The sequence below is a fragment of the Oryzias latipes genome, chromosome 18, assembly GCF_002234675.1.
Source record: "Oryzias latipes chromosome 18, ASM223467v1".
NCBI lineage: Eukaryota > Metazoa > Chordata > Actinopteri > Beloniformes > Adrianichthyidae > Oryzias > Oryzias latipes.
In genome coordinates this window covers 17,620,376-17,630,800 of record NC_019876.2, presented here as the reverse complement: position 1 = coordinate 17,630,800, position 10,425 = coordinate 17,620,376, and the positions used below count along the sequence as shown (strand labels likewise).

Here is a 10,425-nt window from a genome sequence, read left to right as displayed (position 1 = left end):
ACACACAGTTTAATTTAAAAAAAAAAGTTTAGTTTGTGATTTTAGTTTACTGCCACAAAAAGCTTCAATCCATAAAACTCACAACAAAAAGTGTTAAAATGTTACAGAGCAGTGCAGTTCAAAGCAGAACAGAACTACAAACTTTACAAAATTAACAGTTCGAGGTCATTTTTTGTCTCTAGCGCCCACTTGTGGCAATAAGAAAGTTTTAGAGGAGTTAAGGTGCTAAATGTCTTCCTGTTTAGGGCTAAAGCCCCACTTCCATGAAAAGGTAGTTTCTGGTGTTTTTAACATGTAGCACTTTTCTCATGATTGAGGACGGCGTGATTGTGACATAGAAGATACGCTGGGCGTGTCACAAGCTCCCTACTCCGCCCCAGTTGGAGGCATCCACGTGTAGACGACTAGATCCATGAACGTCTTCATATTCCTCGCCATTCTTGTTGCACCAGGAGTTAGGTTTGGGGTGTGAGGGGCTGTAAGCTGGCAGGAGACCATGTAAACAGAGACTTATGGGTGATGGGTGTGTGTGGGGGGGGCTTGGGCTTGCTCCGCCCAAACAGCCCCACCCACAACTCGGAGATGAATTTCTAATGAACTCCTGCCGCTCTGCAGAAACTATGTCCTAGAGTTTTTTATTTTTATTTAAGCTAAAACCGCCACCATCTTAATTAAAAGTCTACTGGGAACACTTGTAGAATGAATCAAAAGATGATAAGAGTGGGACTTTAAAACGGAACGTTTGTCTGATGGCATTGTTGTTTTTTTGTTACACGCAAAAACAGTACGAAAAACCAGTCCTATAAAAATAAAACAAGGCAAATGTTGGTGGTGAAAGCGGCAACACAGCGACATTGTCATCAGAGTTTGTGTTTAGACAGAAGAGTTCCTCGTTTTTAAGCTTTAATCAGGTCAAGTCCTCCAGTCTGTTGTCCTCTGCTTCCCCGACTCCCATCAATCGGGAGTCCAGCGTGTCCAGCAGAGCGGAAAACATCTGCAGCTGCAGGCCTTCAGCAGACCTTCAGTCCGTCCGCCTTTGTCCTCCTCAGTAGGTGGCGTCCACGGCGTTGATGTTGCTGTCCAGCTGGTGCCTGAAAGACAGCCTGGCCTTTGTAGAGAAGTAGACCTGCGAGGCGTGGCCGAGGCTTCCCGCTCCTTCGCTTTCGCTGCCCCAGGACGTGGTGGAGGACAGTCGTGGTTTTGTCTCCTCAGTGGGAACTGAACACACAAAAAAAAAGGAAAATGTCGTCCACTGGGGGTTCATTTAAATGTGACACCCTCACATTTGGTTTGCTTCACACTCTTACAGGAGCTGTGACATCACACGGGAGCAGGGCTAAAAGGACGAGAATGAAAAGTACAGCTGCTCCTCTTATTGCTCAACACTTTTATCTACTACATAACCTGATATTTTCCAAGAAAACTATTTCTTTATTCACACTTTTTGGTATTTTTTTAAAGGGAAGTGTAGCTAAGAGGGGAAATAATATCCTCATTTTCAGGCAGACTAAAAGTCGGAGGAGCTTTCACACCTCCTCAAAAACAGGAGGAGTGAAGCATGGGACGCGTTTAGCCCATGGTGTTCACATTGGACAAGTAGGGAGGGGCTACTTCTTTCTCTTCTTCTACTGTTTACTAGCGAATTTCCACCACCTCAGGTGGGAAGAGGCTTGGTGTGAAATGTCAAAGCGGTACAAATCTCCTAAATCCTGCTTTTTCTTTCACACCTCTGTTCCGATTTATAAAAGAATCGGTGGGTACAATCCGCAAATAACAGATGGGCACTTCCGTAAATGAAAAGGGACGGCATCCACACGTCACTACCAAATCCAAGCCCCTGATGGGTCTTAGTTCGTTCTGGTTTAATCTGTGTTCAATGGCTTAGAAATGTGCGTCGCTACATGTGTTGCGGTGCTCCTCACCTGGAGGCGGCGTACACTGTCTGCTCTTGCAGCGATCCTTGCAGCGTCTGTAGAAAGGAAAGCACTGCAGCATCTTCACCCCCATGACAGGACAGCTGGAATCAGACAAGTAAAGCCAGTCAACAAGGGCGGAGCTTCAAGTCCTACTCCACTCAAGCTTTAATCTGTAATATAAAGGGTTACCGCTGGTGTTTTCTTAGGGATTATGCCATTTTTAGTCAAAATCAACAAACCTGTGTCATTTTCTAGTACATCGTTTCTGCAGGGCGGCACTGAGTCATTAAAACTGTGGCTCAAAATTATTGGAAGGACTATTGTGACGGAGTTCCTTCCTCTTTTCTACGTCACAAATAAGCTCTTTTTCAAACGGCATTCACAACAAGAATGAAGAAACACTCTAAAAAGCAATTTTAAGTTGAATTTCCTTCATACATGTCCTTCATCATCAGAAAAATGCTACAAAAAACATGTTACAAAAAACAAAAACACTTAAAGGAAGTGACAGAAAAATACATTAACACTTTATCAAAACCATTCATCCTTTAGCAGTAATACTCAACATTAAAATAAACTTTAAAAGAAGTCAAAACTCTCATTTTATCATTTGTTCACAGCTCGTTAAAATCCTTTTCCTTAAAAATCAACTGAGTTGGCTGCAGATCTGCTGATTTCACAATCTTGTCAGAGTTTAATAGAATTATGATGCTGCGCTTCAGCGCCATAATAACTTAATTTAAGATGACAGCATCAACAAATAGCACCGTAGCCCGGCAACCATCAAGCGTCCCTGTAGCGATTAGCCACGCCCTCATCACTTCAGCCCTTGGCGCTGTCTAATCCTGGAGGACGTCAGGGCTGTGACAGTCCCAGGAACTGAAAAGCTGTCCACTTTCAGATTAGATTACAGATTAAACGAGGGGGGATGGGGGCTCTTCTGCTCTCAAATGTTGGTTCTCTACATCATCATCATCATTTTATGATCCCCAACATGCACAGCAGACAATGAATACCCTTTGACCTTTTCTTAATATGACAGAAACCAAAAAAAAAGTAGCCTAAAATAAAGAAAGAGCACTAATCTTACAAAAAAAACATTAGAAAATGAAGTAAAATTATCTGTCCATGCAGCACATAACTTCTGCACTTCTACTGCCTCTAGAAATTATGTTCAAGAAGCTGCACTTCTACTGCCTCTAGTGGAATAATGATGAACTGCAGGGCAGAAAACGGATCAAATTAACTAAAATGTTTTTTTAAGTAAAGTTTGGATCGTGCTGATGAGATAAGATCTCAGAAATTAGGAAGTACATCAAACAGCAGGACAGAAACTGATTCTTACGATACTAAAAAGATCATTGTTTTTAGAAAAAAATAGTCTTGCAAAAAAAATAATCTTATCAAGTAAAGTTTTCAATAGCAAAATAATTTTAGTTTGAGAAAGCGTCTTATTGAATTTAATTTTTTTTTTCTTAAAATAGGAATTCTTGGTAAAAAAAAACATTTTCCTTATCCCATTGGATTTTTGTTTAGACAAAATTGTTCTTAATTTTTGACTTGTTTTTATTGGGCCTGTTTTTGCAGTGTACGGGATGTTCACTAAGATGTTTACAAGTCAGAGGGTGTGTCTCACTGTCTGCCAATGAAACTTCCACAATACTGTTAATGTGATGAGTAACCCATTATTGTGAATGTTTCATAACATTTATTATTGGAGGTGTGCCTTTATTACTCTTACTACACTGCAAAAACAGACCCCCTAAAATAAGTCAAAAATTCGTAGAATTCAGAAAAAAATTCTTTAAATAAGAAAAACAAATCGGTCAATGGAGTAAGACAAAATCTTTTAACTTTCTTAAGATTCCACTTTTGCGGATTTAAATTAAAATTTTCTTGTTAAAATGTGTCCCTGTGTCCCAGCTCGAGTCGAGCACACAAACACACGGCTCCTTCTCCGCTGTTCTGATGGGAAATTCTACAGAAACGCTTTAATCGCCGGATCCCCATTGTTCGGCCATCACAGAGGGACACATTGGGATATCTGATGACAAACACTGAGCGCTGATTGCGACATAAAAAGGGGCAGTTTGCTTGTGCTGGAGTCTGGGAGGCCCCTCTACAGAGACGTGACAGCTCACACATCCACTCAGACCTGCTGCTGCTGCACAGTACAGGCATGCAGTGACGGAAAGAGGCCATTTCTTTCTTTCTCAGTTCCTCACCGGATCATTTTCTTCCCTGTCATTCACGCTTTGACTCCCTATTCTACTCTCAGACAGTACACCCATTGTGTTGGAGGCCTGTGTGGATACTGGGTCTGTAACCTGAGGACTCACAGGGATCACTCAGACTTACAAACACTCAAATATTAAGGTCCCAGTCAGTCATGAGGAATTTTGGACACCGATCTTGTAGGTGGCTGTGGGGGCCTGGCAGCTCATAGCAGGCTGGGAGATGGGAGGAGAAAAACAACCTCAGATGGCAAAAACACACACAGATGGGGCAAGAGGACTAAAAAAAAAGAAGTAGGGAAAAGAATTCAGAGAAGCTTTAAAAAAAATTCACTTATTTGTTGTTCAGCCTCAAACTGAAGAAGATAAAAAAAGTAGATCACCCATTAATGACTTTTTGCTAGAATTCAAACCATTTCCATTATAAAGAAATTCATGGACTAAAATGAATTTGTTTCACCCTTTAAGTAGCCCAAAATGACAAAATCAAGAAAAACTGTTTTTCTTTTCCTTTCTGCCTTGGGGGAGTAATACACACCATCAATCAAAGTGCTCTTCTGTGTAGTTGAGCGGCCAGTTAAAGCTGAAATGGTTTTATTATCATGTTTTCTTGGAAAACAAACATCATTATTTCTCTGCAGTTCCCTCCTTATCTTTTGAAAATACATAAAAAATCTCACTTTTCTGCGTTTCCACCCAGGTTTAACAGGAATTTACTGCCCTTCGCACCAATTCTCACCTCGCCTAATATTATTAATATAACTACCATCATGCATCCATTCGTATTCGTCAGCAATGAAGCAGATTCTAACATTTCTGCAGGAAATTCACGACGCTCACAGAAAGTCTGCTGATAGCATCGCAGCTGTGGTTGAGTGGCTGCAAGGTATATTTACCCAAGTCATGTGCTCAAACACTCATTTGACTGACATTTGCGTTCTACTTTCCGCTTCTTTTCCAACTTATTTGTTAAACTTTGTTGTGTTTGCAGAATATCAGCAGTTTACATGAAATTATTTTATAATTAAAATTACATTTTTTACCCTACCTGAACTGTATATCTGCAGGTTTGCAGCTTTTTTCCTCTAAAATGATTCTTTTATTTTTCCTTTGACACAAATTTTCACTTTAATGTTGCTCCAAGTTTTATTCAAACCTCCTTCTTCCTTTCGAAGTAAAACTCTTCTATTTTGATTTAAATCCTTTGAGCTTGTTGAGCCAAAACACTGGAGCCAGCTCTTCAAAATAAAATACACCCTGACACAACTCTACACTCACTCAGTCAAGAAGAAATGCTAAAACGTTCACATTTCTGACATTTTCACAGGAAATGATGATATTTAGAGGTAATCAGACAGGACAGGTTCCTGGTATGCAGGCTATGACAACAACTGCATCCAACCCATTCAATCATGTGTAACCATAAGAAATAACCCTCCCCCAACCTACAGGAAGCCAAACTTAGCTACATTTGTGCTCTTTTACTAAACTTCTACATTATGTATTATATATTATGAAATACTTTTGCGCTAAATGGGCTTTTGTGCTTGAAAAATATTATTTATCAAAATAATAGATATTTTTGTAGAAATGTAATGTTGAAATTTGATTTTCATTTCCTGCTCTAAAAATATCCACTTATGTTATTGCTTTTTATAAGTAGAAGCTAGATTGTGTTAATTTTGGAGCCAAAGGGGTTTGATGCATATTTGCCAACATGTATTCCATCACATTTTCCAGTGTTAGTGAGCAGAGGCAAACATGAATTATGTTTCAGTGCAAAAAATTAAAGTTTGAAGGCAAACTTAAGACATAATAATAGATTCTTCAAGCTGACAGTACACAGTTTGACCGGTAGTTTTCCACTAAAAGTCCCACGAACGGCTTAAGGTATCAGAGGACCTATATTCAGGACACACCTCCTTCTGTGAAAATTCCAAGAAACCACCGCACACCTAACCAGGTTGATAAGACAAACACATTCATCCTCCCTACCTGTTGTATGAAACGTGCAGTAGAGGTGGAGAATGTCCAGCCACTGTTCCCTCTCCTCCTGCCCTTATTTAGAAGTCTCCCTCAGTCCCTGAAGTGAGCCTCAGCGCGTGCAGCCTCGTCCTGCACGTAGCACACTGACAGCATGGGCAGGCGCTGCACTTTAAATAGGGCTCCTGTAATCCCGGGAGCATGCAGAGTGCATGGACACGCCTGCTTTCTGTCACCCTCCCTCTTTCTCTGTCGTTCGCAGAACAGCGTGCTTCCTCTTGCTGCATTGTTTGGCTCACACATGATGTGAAAGCATGTGCTTTTAATGACAGGGGGGCGTCTAAAAGCCACCTTGATGCTGTGGCGATTGATTAATCACTTTGGAACAACTGCCCTTTTGGTTCTTTTTGTCTCACTGATAGAGTTCAAAGGTCAAATCTTTCCTAACAAACTTTATCCGGAGCAGTCAAACATATTGTTCATGAATATGTCAGTGTATAAATAAATTAAGAATATATATGCAAAAAGTGAAAAGTGCAGACCTCCCAGTTCAAGATGATTTATATTTTTCCTATTTGACCACAAACACAACGTCAGCATGACCTTCAGAATGAGACCACATTATGAGCTAACAGCTCAGCAGGGTGTGCTCACAATATATCATCTGCATTGGTTTTGTTTTTTTTAAATAATTTGGGAAAACTTCAAAGGATGCAGACTCAAATCAAATATTTGATTCTGCAAGTACTGTATATGCAGAGTCAAATAGATGCAGTTTTATTCAAGTACTTCATGCAGATCTGCAGGTTTTAGAGCTTCGTTTTGCATTTGTCTCATAAAAACTGAAAAGGTTTTACAGAAAACGCTGTTAAAAAAACTCCTATCCTTCATGGAAGACTGTAGATTCTGATGAGTCGGGATTCAGTCCAGCGGTTCAGCATACAGTAAACACAAAGAGAAGGAGCAAATACCAACAAAGACAAGACAAGAAAAACAAAAATGAGCTAAAAGTTCAACTGCAGCAAACAGGGTTTTCCTTCAACACCAAACAAAGTCAAACAGTTTTATTTGGGGTGGTCAGATTTTTTCACTTTCGAGCTTAATTTGAAGAGTTTGAATGTAATCGTACCTTCTATTCATTCAAATTTGATCAATTTCACATTTTGCTATCAAATTCAGTAAATACAGTACATACAATCCAGAGGTTTAATCTGACTTGGACAATACTTTTGACCTCCGAGGTATTATTCCTCTTCTCACACTTCCTGAATTCATTCTGGTTTGGTGCATTTTTGGAGGACTTTCTGGAAAATTTGATGATAAAAAAATCATGTTTTCTTCTTAAAACATATGCATTAAAGTTAAAAGTTCCACTCTGATGAAAATTGTGTTTTTGGTGTTTTTAACATTTTTCTGATGATGGAGGTCATATACCGGTAATAGGAAAATTAAGTGTAAAAAAGAATTTCTGAGTATTTCTTTTTTCAAATAGTTGGGAATCAGAAGCAGACGAACAAAAACCGCTTGAATAAGATCGTATTTATGAAATAAAAATGCGTTGGGCAGGTCACAAACTTCGTACTTTGCTCCATTTCGATGAATCAACTTGCAGACAAATAGATCCATGGACATCTTTGTTTTTCTGGCTCAAAACTGTTTGGCTTGATTGCTTCAACATTACTCACCATTTTTGTTGTCCTTGATGTTGGGTTGGCGGAGTGAGGGGCTGTAACAGAGAGGGGCGTGTAAACAGAGTGCCCTCATATACAGGTGATGGGAAGTGGGGGCGGGGAAAATTTCTAGTGAACTCCTGCTCCTCTGCTGGAACTATGTTCTAGAAAATGACATAATCATAATTAAAGGACCACTGGGAACACTGAACAATAGATCAAAAGATGATCGTAGTGGGACTTTAAGTGTTTGGTTTTTTGTAACCATGTAAGCAGAGTTAAGCTGGAGAGCAATTCAGATCCACACTCTTTCTGTCTGTTTGCCCAACTGTTTATGTGCAGGAAAAAAAGTAAGTTTCAACTCTGATATGTAACCCAGTTTAAGACAGTTGGGTTGTGTTACCAAACAGGGGAGACCTGGCCTTAAAGGTGAAGAAGCATCCTCCAAAACTGCACCTTTTGAACGGGAAATTTTTTTCTTGAAATAATGGTCTTTTACCTTTTTTAAGCGTCTTTTTTTGCTGTGTAGTATTTTCTGGTACTAAACATGGCCTCTGAAGGCCCACAAACATAGCTGCAGGGATCTGGTCTGATGGAATTTTACCCAAATGATTTGCTAGAGTGAGTCTTATCTGTCTGAAACTAAATCACAGCAAGTGAAGGGGCACAGTGTGTGCAGCTGCTCCTGCAACAGGAACCCATTCATGAGTGGATTTTCTAATTAAACTAATTGAGTGTCAGCTTCATTCAGTGTTTTCAGATGAGTAAATCAGGAGGACAGATGGAGGAAAATGGTGGTTTGTTCTAAAGAATCTGTTAATAAAAGGTTTCTGATAGCCAGAAATTCAGATGAATAAAAAGAAACATTTGTGTTTGCAGGTGTTCAAAACAATTCCCTGTTAAAAAAAATATCGAAAAAAGTTCAATTTACTGGAAAGAGACCAGAAGGTGAGAAAAATTCTTTTCCTTGTGCAAAAAGTCGTTTTCACAAGAGAAAGAATAGCTGAGAATCTGATAAACACCAGGTCACCACTTCAAACGTTAGATCTTTGTGATGCCTTTGCAGTGTGACCATGCACACTCCAATGCCTCACAGATTTACACCAGTGGATGTGGGTGAAGGACAAACAAGCCTCATCCAAACTCTGCTTCTAATTTGAAATCACTCCTCTGGCTAATGCAGATACGAGATTTCATCAGTACATCTTTAAAAAGCATGCAGTTTTTCAAAATCTGAATTTGACTTTTTTTTTTAAATTGATTAAAGAAAATGTCATCATTAATTTTTGATGAGCAAAATAAAGTTAATTTTGGTTTTAATTTTGATTTTTGGATTACATTTACACCAATGCTCTTGTCAGGCGATCCCTGGGACGTGTCGCCCCAAAGGTATTTGTTCCTGTCCTTGTAAGGAGACTAGTGCTGTTGCTGAATTATGACTGAGGCAGCTGTGTAGCCTCACACCAGACCACAGGAAGTTCAACTATGTCAGCAGCTGAAGCCCCTCCCATTGTCCCACTGGCCTCGAGTGCCCTTGTGACATCAGATATCAAGCTCCAAGACAAACGGAGGTAGCTGTCATCGTCATATTTTGTCATCACAACATGTGTGTGGTTGTCAAGCTGGTAATTCATCTCCTGTGCTCAAAGGAAAGAGTGACCCAAACCAAGTGGTTTGAATTCAGATCAAGGAATGGCCTCTACAGATGAATGACAAAGCTTTGGATTTACAATCTGAAGGGTCTTCGGTTTTGGTCTATATGGTTGCTTTGGTTTTCTCTGATAGTTTCTTTGGAAGAAACAAACACTTTGGGACCCAAACACACAAAGTGAAAGACCTAAAAACAAGGTTTTCTGTTTGCTTGCAAGTGAACCCTGATGTGGTGACAGATGAGTTAGTGAGAACTGTATTTTTCAGACTATAAAGTACACTGGTTTATGAGGCACAGCAAGCAATGGAAAATAGTAATAAAATGAATTAACTATTGGGGATGCAACAATTCAGTTTCTTGCATCCATCCATCCATCCATCTTCCTCTGCTTATCCGGGACCGGGTCACAGGGGCAGCAGTCTAAGAACAGATGGCCAGACTTCCCTCACTTCCTCCAGCTCCTCTGGGGGGACCCCGAGGCGTTCCCAGGCCAGCTGACAGACATAGTCTCTCCAGCGTGTCCTGGGTCTTCCCCGGGGCGTCCGCCCAGTGGGACAGACCCGGAACACCTCTCCAGGGAGGCGTCCAGGAGGCATCCGGACTAGATGCCCGAGCCACCTCAACTGGCTCCTTTCGATGTGGAGGAGAAGCGGTTCTACTCCGAGCTCTCCGCGGGTGACCGAGCTTCTCACCCTATCTCTAAGGGAGCGGCCAGCCACCCTGCGGAGGAAGCTCATTTCAGCCGCTTGTATTCGGGACCTCGTTCTTTCGGTCATGACCCATAGCTCATGACCATAGGTGAGTATTGGAACGAAGATCGACAGGTAAATTGAGAGCTTTGCTTTTTGGCTCAGCTCTCTCTTCACCTCAACGGACCGATACAGCGACCGCATAACTACGGACGCCGCTCCGGTCCGCCTGTAATTCTCTAAATTTGGTTCAAACCTCAATTCTTGGATCAGGGTTTTGTG

General features: G+C 40.7%; 1 long non-coding RNA gene across 1 annotated transcript; it reads right to left on the bottom strand.

The window, feature by feature from the left end:
• LOC101168817 lies at positions 1–6,301 on the bottom strand. The gene is made up of 3 exons (XR_177542.4): positions 6,146–6,301; positions 1,923–2,017; positions 1–1,218 (listed from the first exon to the last, which is right to left on the bottom strand). It is a non-coding gene; the product is annotated as an uncharacterized LOC101168817 (long non-coding RNA).
• Positions 6,302–10,425: the final 4,124 nt, after the last annotated feature.